The sequence below is a fragment of the Heteronotia binoei genome, chromosome 1 (genome assembly GCF_032191835.1).
Source record: "Heteronotia binoei isolate CCM8104 ecotype False Entrance Well chromosome 1, APGP_CSIRO_Hbin_v1, whole genome shotgun sequence".
Lineage (NCBI taxonomy): Eukaryota > Metazoa > Chordata > Lepidosauria > Squamata > Gekkonidae > Heteronotia > Heteronotia binoei.
In genome coordinates this window covers 122229556-122239647 of record NC_083223.1, presented here as the reverse complement: position 1 = coordinate 122239647, position 10092 = coordinate 122229556, and positions in this window count along the sequence as shown.

Below are 10092 nucleotides of genomic sequence, written 5' to 3'. Positions count from 1 at the left end.
ATCTATGAACATCTTTGTCTCCAACAAGTGAGGATACTCCCTATACTTAATTTTGCTTCTGTTGATGGCTTGATCAGGCTCTGCACATGCAAAGAAAGTGTTTTATAGAAGGAGGGAAAGCTAACATTAATTACTGCAGGATAGGCAAACAGCACCCTTAACTGGATCATGGCCAAACATGTACCATCAAATAGCCAGTCAGAAATGTCAGCCTTGAGAGCACCAATTATCTGTTCAGGAATTAAAAAAATAGATCTGAGATTAATGTTACTGTGCCCTCTGCAAAAGTGACAGTTTCTCAAAGCTGACAGAATGCTTCTGCACAAAATCCCTGACATATCATTGTGTGTGCAACTTGCTCCTCCACTATCTGATTCTTTTGCTTATTCTCCTCACGGAAGAGTATTCGCTTGCCAGAGTTTGAATATTTGACTGCCGTCTGATGTGAAAATGTCAATGGTGTGATATACATTTCAAACTGTCATGAATCTATGCCAGATCTTGAACTCCAACATAAACGCACTTGCAGCAAAAAAACATTTCAGCACTTGCAAGAGGAAAGGAAAAGGTTAGAGGCCCTGGATACTGAAAAAATCAAACATAATCTGCTATTTACCAAACAAGCCTTTTGTTATCGGGGCTCAAAATTTCATAGGCTTCTAGCGTGGAAAGCCAAACAGCAAGCCACCAACCTGAATGTGAAGGGTCTCAGAAATCGCGAAGGCGTTGTATGCACTTCTTCAAAGTCTATTTTAGATATTTTTAGTCAATTCTACTCTTCTCTATACCAATCCAAGAACCCACCACCTGAAGCGATCTCTGAGTTTTTTCAATCCGTTACAACACTCCCCACTTTGCTAGAAGCCCACAGAAAGTGTCTTGACCGCCCCATTGATGAGCTGGAACTTGCTGAAGCCATCAAATCATTGCGCACAAACAAATCGCCAGGTCTGGATGGCTTCACTTCTGAATTTTATAAAGCTTATAGTTCTACATTATCTTCCTACTTACTATCTCTTTTTAACTATATTCTCGATTCTGGCTCAGTCCCTCAGTCTTGGAGTCTTGCCAAAATTATTGTTTTACACAAAAAAGAGAGAGATGAATTAGACCCCAAGTCTTACCGACCGATATCTCTTTTAAACACCGACTACAAACTTTTTACTAGCAACTTAACAAGGCGACTGAATAGTTTTATGGCAAATTATATTGCCTCTGATCAGTCGGGTTTCATCCCTGGTCGTGACTTAACTGATGTCACCCAAAAAACACTGAATTTGATTCATCATTGCAAAACCAAAGCTGTTCAGGATGCCTGCATCCTATCTATAGACATAGAGAAGGCCTTTGACTCGGTCGAACCTCTCTACCTGCACTCCTTACTAGAAAGAATGAATTTTGGTCCCAAATTTCGTACTCTTATTGACTCCCTCTATCTCTCTCCTTCAGCACTACTTCGGATTAACAATTTAAACTCAGCTATTTTCAGTCTGTCTAGAGGCACACAGCAAGGCTGCCCTCTCTCGCCCCTACTATTCGCTCTTGCAATTGAGCCGTTGGCCATCAAAATCAGGAACGATGCTCGCATCCATGGTATTCTCGTGGGGACCGAAGCTTTTAAAGTTAGTCTCTTCGCAGATGATATAACCTTGTATCTTACCAACCCTTCCTTGTCACTTCCAGCAACTCACTCTCATCTTTCAGACTTCGCTATCGCCTCAGGCCTCACCATAAACTTTGATAAATCTCTCTTGCACCCCATTACCCTATCTTCTACCTCTATTTCTTTTATCAGCAAGCACTACCGATACAAATGGGTTAGAAAATCTTGGAAACACCTTGGTGTTCACATCCCGTTAGACTTCACTACTCTCCCAACCGTTAACCAGACAGAAATTTCCAAATCTATCAATTCTCTCCTATCCCACTCGGGGAAAAAATTTTTCACCCTTTTGGAGCGTATCTATCTAATTAAATCATTAATTCTACCTAAGATTGTGTTCTATTTACGGGCGGTCCCTCTGTGTGTTCCAGCCTCTCTGCTGCATAAATGGCAATCCCAAATAAATGAATTTGTGTGGCAGCATCGGAAGCCAAGGCTCAACTTTGCCTCAAGTAGACGGCCTATTTCGCTGGGTGGATTAGCTGTCCCAGATATTTCAAACTACCATGATGCTATTATCCTCACTAATTTGGTGAAATATTATAGGTCCTCCTACGTGGCGGACTGGAAGTCGATCGAGGATTTTTATCTCAGGGCCCCCTCTTTCCAGGAGGAACTCTGGTGTGTGTCTAAGCGCGTCAAAACTTCTTCTTCTTCTCCGAACCCTTTTTTGGCCTCCATGCTGCAGGTTTGGCGTAAACACTGTAATAAGTTAGCTCCCCTGACCTCCTCCTTAACCACTTTTGTTAGACAGCCCTGGTTCGCTCCGGCGCTGAGTAAAGACTCGTTTATGCAAGGAAACGTCTAGGACTGACCCGATTTGCTGATGTTCTTCTTAAGGGGGTACTGAAAGATAAAGTGACTCTGGAGGCTGACTCTGACCTTCGACTACCCTGGTTCGAATACCTTCAACTTAAACATTTATTAGATACACATTCCTTCAGTCCCCCTCTGCGCGTCCACCTTGCTGGCTTTGAAAAGATCCTATTTGGTGATTCAATCCCGATCAAAGGACTGATATCAAAAATATATCAATTGCTACTCAGCCCCCTTAATGCAAAGCCGCACTCCTATCAAGGTGCCTGGGCTCGAGATTTGCAGATAGAACTAACTGAGGAGCAATGGCAAGCCATCTGGGGTTCTTCCATATATAAAACGAAAGCAATGAATGTCCAGCTTCAAGCCCTTAAAGTCCTCACACGATGGTACCGTACCCCAGTGCAGCTAGCGCACTCGTCTTCCATCTCACCCCTCTGTTTCAAGAACTGTGGACAGACGGGCACTTTTCTCCACTCCTGGTGGCACTGCCCAATCATAAATAGCTTTTGGAGACAAATCTATCAAGAAGTACAAGAACTCACATCATATTCTCCTCCATTTACGCCCGAATTTGCCCTTTTAAATCTTCTAGATAACTCAAATATCCCCGAATCTGCAGAGGAATTGATCTCACTCATGTTTGTGGCTGCTAAATTTGCAATAGCTCTAGTTTGGAAACAACACTCTCCCCCCTCACGACAAACTTGGTGGTTAAAATTGTGGGATTATTTTGCACTGGATAAACTCACTTATGACTTAAGCCCTCATCGTTCCCAACAAATTGCTTCCTCAAATTTTATAGAAAAATGGCGACCTTTCATTGATAAAGTTTATGCTGATAATAGAATCCCCAATGCCTCATACCACACTATATTGATGTCCTGTCAATTACTTTCGTAACTGCACTCTGTAATGTTTCATGGTGTCATGATTTGATATTTGATGCATACTCATGGTTTTCGTTTGTTATATCTGTATCGCACTTCTTAACTCAATAAAGCATTCTTAAGTTTAAAAAAAAATGAATCTATGCCAACTTTCCATGCTGCTGTAAATTGTTGATGACATCTTTGGTTGTGATAAAGGCTACAGCTGAAACGAGGAACTTCTGGCACCTCTTCCCATTGTAGAATTTGCCAGCTCTCCAAGTGCAGAACTGTTCAGTGGAACTGGGTTTGCTGGGTTTGTAACTATAGCATTGTTTCTCACAATACAAGAACTCGTGGGCATTCGATGAAATTGCTGAGCAGACAGGTTAAAATGGATAAAAGGAAGTACTTCTTCACCCAAAGGGTGATTAACATGTGGAATTCACTGCCGCAGGAGGTGGTGGCGGCCACAAGTATAGCCAGCTTCAAGAGGAGTTTAGATAAAAATATGGAGCAGAGGTCCATCAGTGGCTATTAGCCACAGTGTGTGTGTGTGTGTGTGTGTATGTGTATATATATATATATATATGTATATATATATATATATGTATATATATATATATGTATATATATATATATATGTATATATATATATATATATATATATATATATATATATATATATATATATATATATATATATATATATATATATAAAAAAATAAAAATTGCCACTGTGTGACACAGAGTGTTGGACTGGATGGGCCATTGGCCTGATCCAACATGGCTTGTCTTATGTTCTTATTGTAAGCCTGTTGAGCCAGTTATAAATTCTGCATGATTTGTTTATAATAATATTGGTTGTCTGGTATTGAGCACTTATAACATTTCTTGCATTTCAGTGCTGAACTGAATGGTTGTATTATCGGCACAAGATTTTGAAAAATTGTTTCATGGAATGTAGTTGGTTGAAGTAAGATTTGCTGCTGAGCCTGCTTGCGAGGAGGGCAGGATACAAATAAAAAGTTGTTGTTGTTATTGTTATTATTATTATTATTACTATTATTATTATTATTATTATTATTGAGTAATATACATTTTGATTTTTGGATATTGAGGTTACTTTTTAATAAATGAGTGATTGTTTTTATATAAATAGTTTTGTACATGGTTTATTATGGGGATTGGACGAATCTCTCTACACAGTGGTTATTAATATATTGTCTCACTATAAATCCTGCCAAGCCAGGCATGGAGTGGGCTCATACTGACAGACAGAAAACCCTTCTTCTGTCTTCTTCCAGTTCCCACAATACCCGTGTCAGATCACTGGACTACATCTCCTAGGGTACACTGAGGTGAGGTGCCTTGGAAGCAACACAAAGAGGCACAGTGTGGAGAGGAGAGAGATTCTTTGTCTGCCAGCCCTAGCTGGCCTTCTACCAGGCCTGGCTGTACCAGCAGATGTAGCCACAGCCCAGCCCCAATACAGTAAGTGGAGGAGTATAGAAAAATTCTCATATCAGTTTTATTATTACCTGTCCACCTTCTCCTCTTTCCGACTTCTGTGAACTCTAACACAGAAAAAGCACTGAAATAATGAAAAGATCTGAATATTATCAAATATTAATGACTTCTGTTGATTTTAATTTGTTTTTATTGCCACAGCAACTTTAGTGTAAATGGCTTTTTTGGTTATTTGATTTGTAATTAAAAAAAGAATGCAGCCAGGCACATATGAGACCAAGCGATTCTCTAAATATTGGCCCAAAACTAGTTTTTTCTTGAAAGGTAATATCCAGCACTGAATTGTGCCCAGAAGCAAATTGGTAGCCAACATAGCTCTTTAAAGACAAAATACGTTCTCTGTAACTCCTGCCTGTCAACAACCTTGTTATAGAGTTTTAAAACTTTAAAGCTTCCAAACAGCCTTCAGAAGCAGTCCCTCATAGCAGTAATCCAACTGGTCATGATCAATGCATGGATAAAGGAGGGTTGCCAGATCCAACTCAGGAAATAACTGGGGACTTTGGGGTGGAACCTGGAGACTTTCCTATTCCTTAAAATAAATAATTAAAATACAACGGAGCAATTCCCTTGAATATAGTCTTCATTTCCTCCTCTTTTCTGCCTTCAGAGGGTTCCCCAAGCAGCTGCACTTCCGCTAAATGAAAATGAACACACACACACAAAGCAGCCACAAAGCAACCCCACACTTTTGCGATCTGTGGCAGTTTGCTCACAGAAGTTGCTGGATGTATCAGTTTGCTGTATTTCAACCAACTTCTTCAGACTAACACAGGAAAATGAAACTACTGAACAGAGCAGTCTATGACTATCCATACAAATAATCAAGTTCTGGTTAATTCTTTACTATCCATACAAAAACTTCTGAAATGAATGCCAAACAAACAGAGAAACTATGCTGGCTTCCTCTCTCACACTCTCACCCCTCCCCCTCGCAGCTTTGTCCTGCTGATATTTAAAGGCACACACACCTTCCCAAACTCAAGCAGTTCTTTGCAAGCTTCTTCTAAGCCTACCAAGATTTGAAGGCACATGGTGGCTGTTGGAGGGGAGAATCTTGCAAAACTGAGGGATCTCAACTGGGTGCTGAGGAATGGCAAGCTTAGATAAATGTATCCAGGTCCCACCACTCAAGCAAAGACCACAGCTGGCACACTGTGCAAAGTTAAGCAAAGGCTCTGTGTGACACAGAAACTTATCTAATAGCACCCCCAAGCTGTGATCCAGTTCCCTCAGGAGAAATGCAGCTCAGTTCAAAACAGGCTGACTCCTTAATCCCTGTCTGGCAATTCTGTCAACCAACAACACTTCGGATGGAGGTCCATCATGCCTTTGCTACATGCAGATATTTATATATGACATGGACACACCACCTCTTGCTTGAACGCCAAGAAGTATTATTTCCAAAATTTAAAAAAAACATGCAAGGTTCATAAAACTGAAAATAATTTTGATGTCTCTGCCTTGATGCAGGCTCTCCCAAAATTTTAGTTATAATTATTCTGTACTATATAATTCCTAGAGAAGTTAACTCTATCTAGATGCTAGTGGAGAGGTAAAGGCCCAATTAGGTCCCACCGTCACTGGGTCCCACCATCAGGCTGCTGCTCAAAAAAGGGGATTTCACTGGAGCCAAAACTCTGAGATCCATATCATACAATCAGCCCCAAGACTGCCCTTCTTGTTCCTTTTTCTGTGTAAGCCAGTAGGCTGAATGGTGCACTCTCCTTCTCAGTGGAATTCACTTCTGATTTCTGCACCATACAAACCAGGCACCATTATTGTAGCAAAAAGACAGATTCTAGAGCTAACACATTTAAAGTCTTTATCATATATTAATTTTCATAATCATATTATTTGGTTATTTAGAAATAAGCCATGTATGAAAATTAGCCACTGAAGGACTTCAGTAAGAGGAATCAAGATGTGATTTTACAAAAAGAAGTATGCTACAGTGTGTAGGCCATTTGTTAGATACATGTATCCCAGGTAGGATTGCCAATCCTCAATTGGGGACAGGGGATCCCCTAATTTAGAGGCCCTCCCCCCACTTCAGGATTATCAGAAAGTGGGGGCAGTGTTTTTGAATGTCCGCTAGGCATTCCATTATACCCTATAGAGATTGGTACCCATAGGATATAATGGAAAATTGATCTGTGGGTATCTGGGGTTCTGGAAGGGTGCTTTTTGAGGTAGAGGCATCAGCTTTTCAGCATAGCATCTGGTGCCTCTCCTCAACACCCCCCCCTCCAAGTTTCAAAAATATTGGACCAGGGGGTCCAGTTTTATGAGCCCCAAAAGAAGTGCCCCCATCCTCCATTATTTCCAATGAAGGGAAGGCATTTAAAAGGAATGCGGTCCCTTTAAATGTAATGGCCAGACCCCCTTTCAGAGTTCAATTGTGTTTGTCACACTCTTGCTCCTGGCTGCACCCCCAAAGTCTCCTGGCTCCACCCCCAAAGTCCCCAGATATTTCCTGAGTTGGACCTGGCAACCCTAAAGCCAGGGGTTATTTGACTTGCCATTTGTAGCTCTTCTGAGTACTGTTTCCCAATGTTACACCTGCCCTATGTTTCAGGAAAGTGAGAAGGCCTTTGCCAGGTGGGGCTTGTGATTGGGTAGGTGTTCCCAGGGTGTACAACTTGCCTGCCTGAGTTGCAGGCCTCATGCTAGTAACAGAATAGTAAATGTGACTCTTTTTGGTTGATGGAAATTACAAATGTGACACTCCATGAGCTGTGGAGTGCATTCCATTGATATAAACCCTTGAAAAGTTCATGTTCTACTGAAGAGTTTGATTTGGCATTAGATTAAGCATTTATTTGAACTGCTAAAACCACTAAGACAGTGAAAATAAATTAGGTTAACACTTTCATATTATACTTTCAGTATGAGGTAAATGCTTCCTGTGCTGCGGTGAGCACAAACAGAAATGAAGATGTTTGCTTGAATTAATGAACTAGTGATCACTCTTTTGTCTGTACAATTTCATTTGAAAAGTATGCATTGATATTGTTATTATTTTACCAACAAAATTGCAAATATACAAAAGTAATCACTGATTCTGTACTGAGCCTGCCAAACAAAGTAGTGTTTTGGTGCAGGAAAACAATATCTAGAAGCGTTTCAAAAATACGCGCTTGGCTCTCTGGCTCAAATAATCTGCTTTTTGCAGTCTCCTGATTGGCATGGGTATCCATTGGCCTGAACTACCCTACAGAAACTGAGGCTTCTGAGGGTCTTTCCTTGAGAAGCAGAGTACACTATAGAAATCTACAATGATTCAGCAATATTTATGTCCCTTGAGTTAGGGTTTTGTAAAACTATGAGGATCAAACTCACATAAACAGGTTTTCTCCATAATATCAGAGTAGGTAGATATGATATGATTTTGAGACAGCATGCAGGAACAAGAGTCATTCAGTTTAGTAGGACTGACTTCCAAGGAAATGTGCATAAGATAAAACTGTACAATGTAGCCTCAACAAGTCTGCATTTTATTACATTGAAACAGCCATGCTTGAGAAGCTGACAGTACAGGCAGGTTATAATTATGTATATAAGCAGGCTCTTCTTAAATTCTGGAAATCCAAGGTGACCCCTGCTTCATCTGGTCATGGAATTTTATACCATTAAAGCACCATGATATGCTAGATAGATCCCTGATATTTGTGAGGCTCTTAGCAAAAATATGAAACGGGTCTTGTGGCACCTTAAAGGCTAACGTATGTATTATGGCATCAGTTTTGGTGACCCTGAGTCTATTTAATCAGTTACACAGGTCCATGAAACAAGCTGTGTGCAATCATTAGTGGTCAAGGTCTGGAGATATAAAGGGAAAAATCCTAGAGGTCTATGACGGACCTTGTTCCCATTATAAACTCCTGTACCATTACAGCACCACATGTTGGGCCCATTGGCATGGAAAGGTGTTGTTGGAAAATGCAGTGTCTGGTGTACATTGAAGATGAGAAGACCCTGAAGGAGACATCAAGAAGACAATTAGATGGGATAGTGAGAACAGCACCTTCCCTCTCCTGTTAAGTGTAATTCCTTGTCTGTCTCCAGATGGCTACTCTTAGGGCAATTCCCTTTTTCTTCTCAGAAGTGCCACACTGTCTTTCTCTCTCAGCTAGAGATGTAGTTATAGGGCCATAGCCAGTGGAGTAGCATAGCAGGCAGCACCCTCTATCACATCAGGGGTGCCCCCTATTGCAACACCCTCCCACAAAAAAAAAATTCTTGGCCATGAGTCCTGACTCAAGCCCCTCACCTTCCAGCAGAGCTGGAGCTGAAGGGGAAGCCGCCTGGCCTGTCACCAAAGGCATGAGAGGGACTTTCCAGGGCAGGGTTGACTGAACTGAGGACTTGGTGGGCTTTGCCTGTTCCCCAGGAGCCAGGACCTTTCCTGATCAAGACTTGAAGCAGGGGCAGAGCGGAAGGTTGAACAGCACAAGAGGCAGCTTGACTCCAATGTGGAGCTCTCTGCAGTTCCTTTCTTGCAGCCGCCCTTCCCCACCCATTTAACCTGGCTGTAAAAGACGATTATGTATGAGTCAGAGGGGAAAGTGAGGGTGATGGTGGGATTGAGTGACGGACAGGTTATCCTTTGGTCTGGGGGAACTCAATCCCCCTCCCTGGGATGCACTTTCTTTACTGGGGCTGAGAGGAAAGTCAGCCCCATGGCAATGTGAGTGGGAGTTGCAGCTGGCCAGCAAATGACTCCCACACCATCACAGTCCATTTCCTAGTGCCCCCTGCCAGCACCAGCTCCCCAAGCACTCCTTCTCTGAGAAAATGCCTAACTATGGTCCTGTGTAGTTAGGAACCTATCGCTGTCTCTCCTCTTTCTTATCAAGTATATTAGTTCCTAAATAAACCTTTATCTGCTCTTTAATCAGATTGAACTCAATTGCTGTTTCAATTTTGCTGCCAACAAGGGTTATGGAGACCCAGATAAAGCGCATCTCTGATTAAAGAAAGAAAGATCACCAGAGACTGTTGGCACAAGCAGGCGAGAGCAAAGGAACAAAGATGGCAACCTCCTGTGGCGAATAGCATGATCACAGAGAGCAACTATCTGATTTGAACAGAACAAAGACAACATCTCATTGAAAAAGGGTTGTGAACTGTTATCCAGACTGACTGTCCAGCTGATGATGCAAAGTATCAGCCTGCATGGAATGCCAAGAACAATCGGGTAAGAGGTGCTAT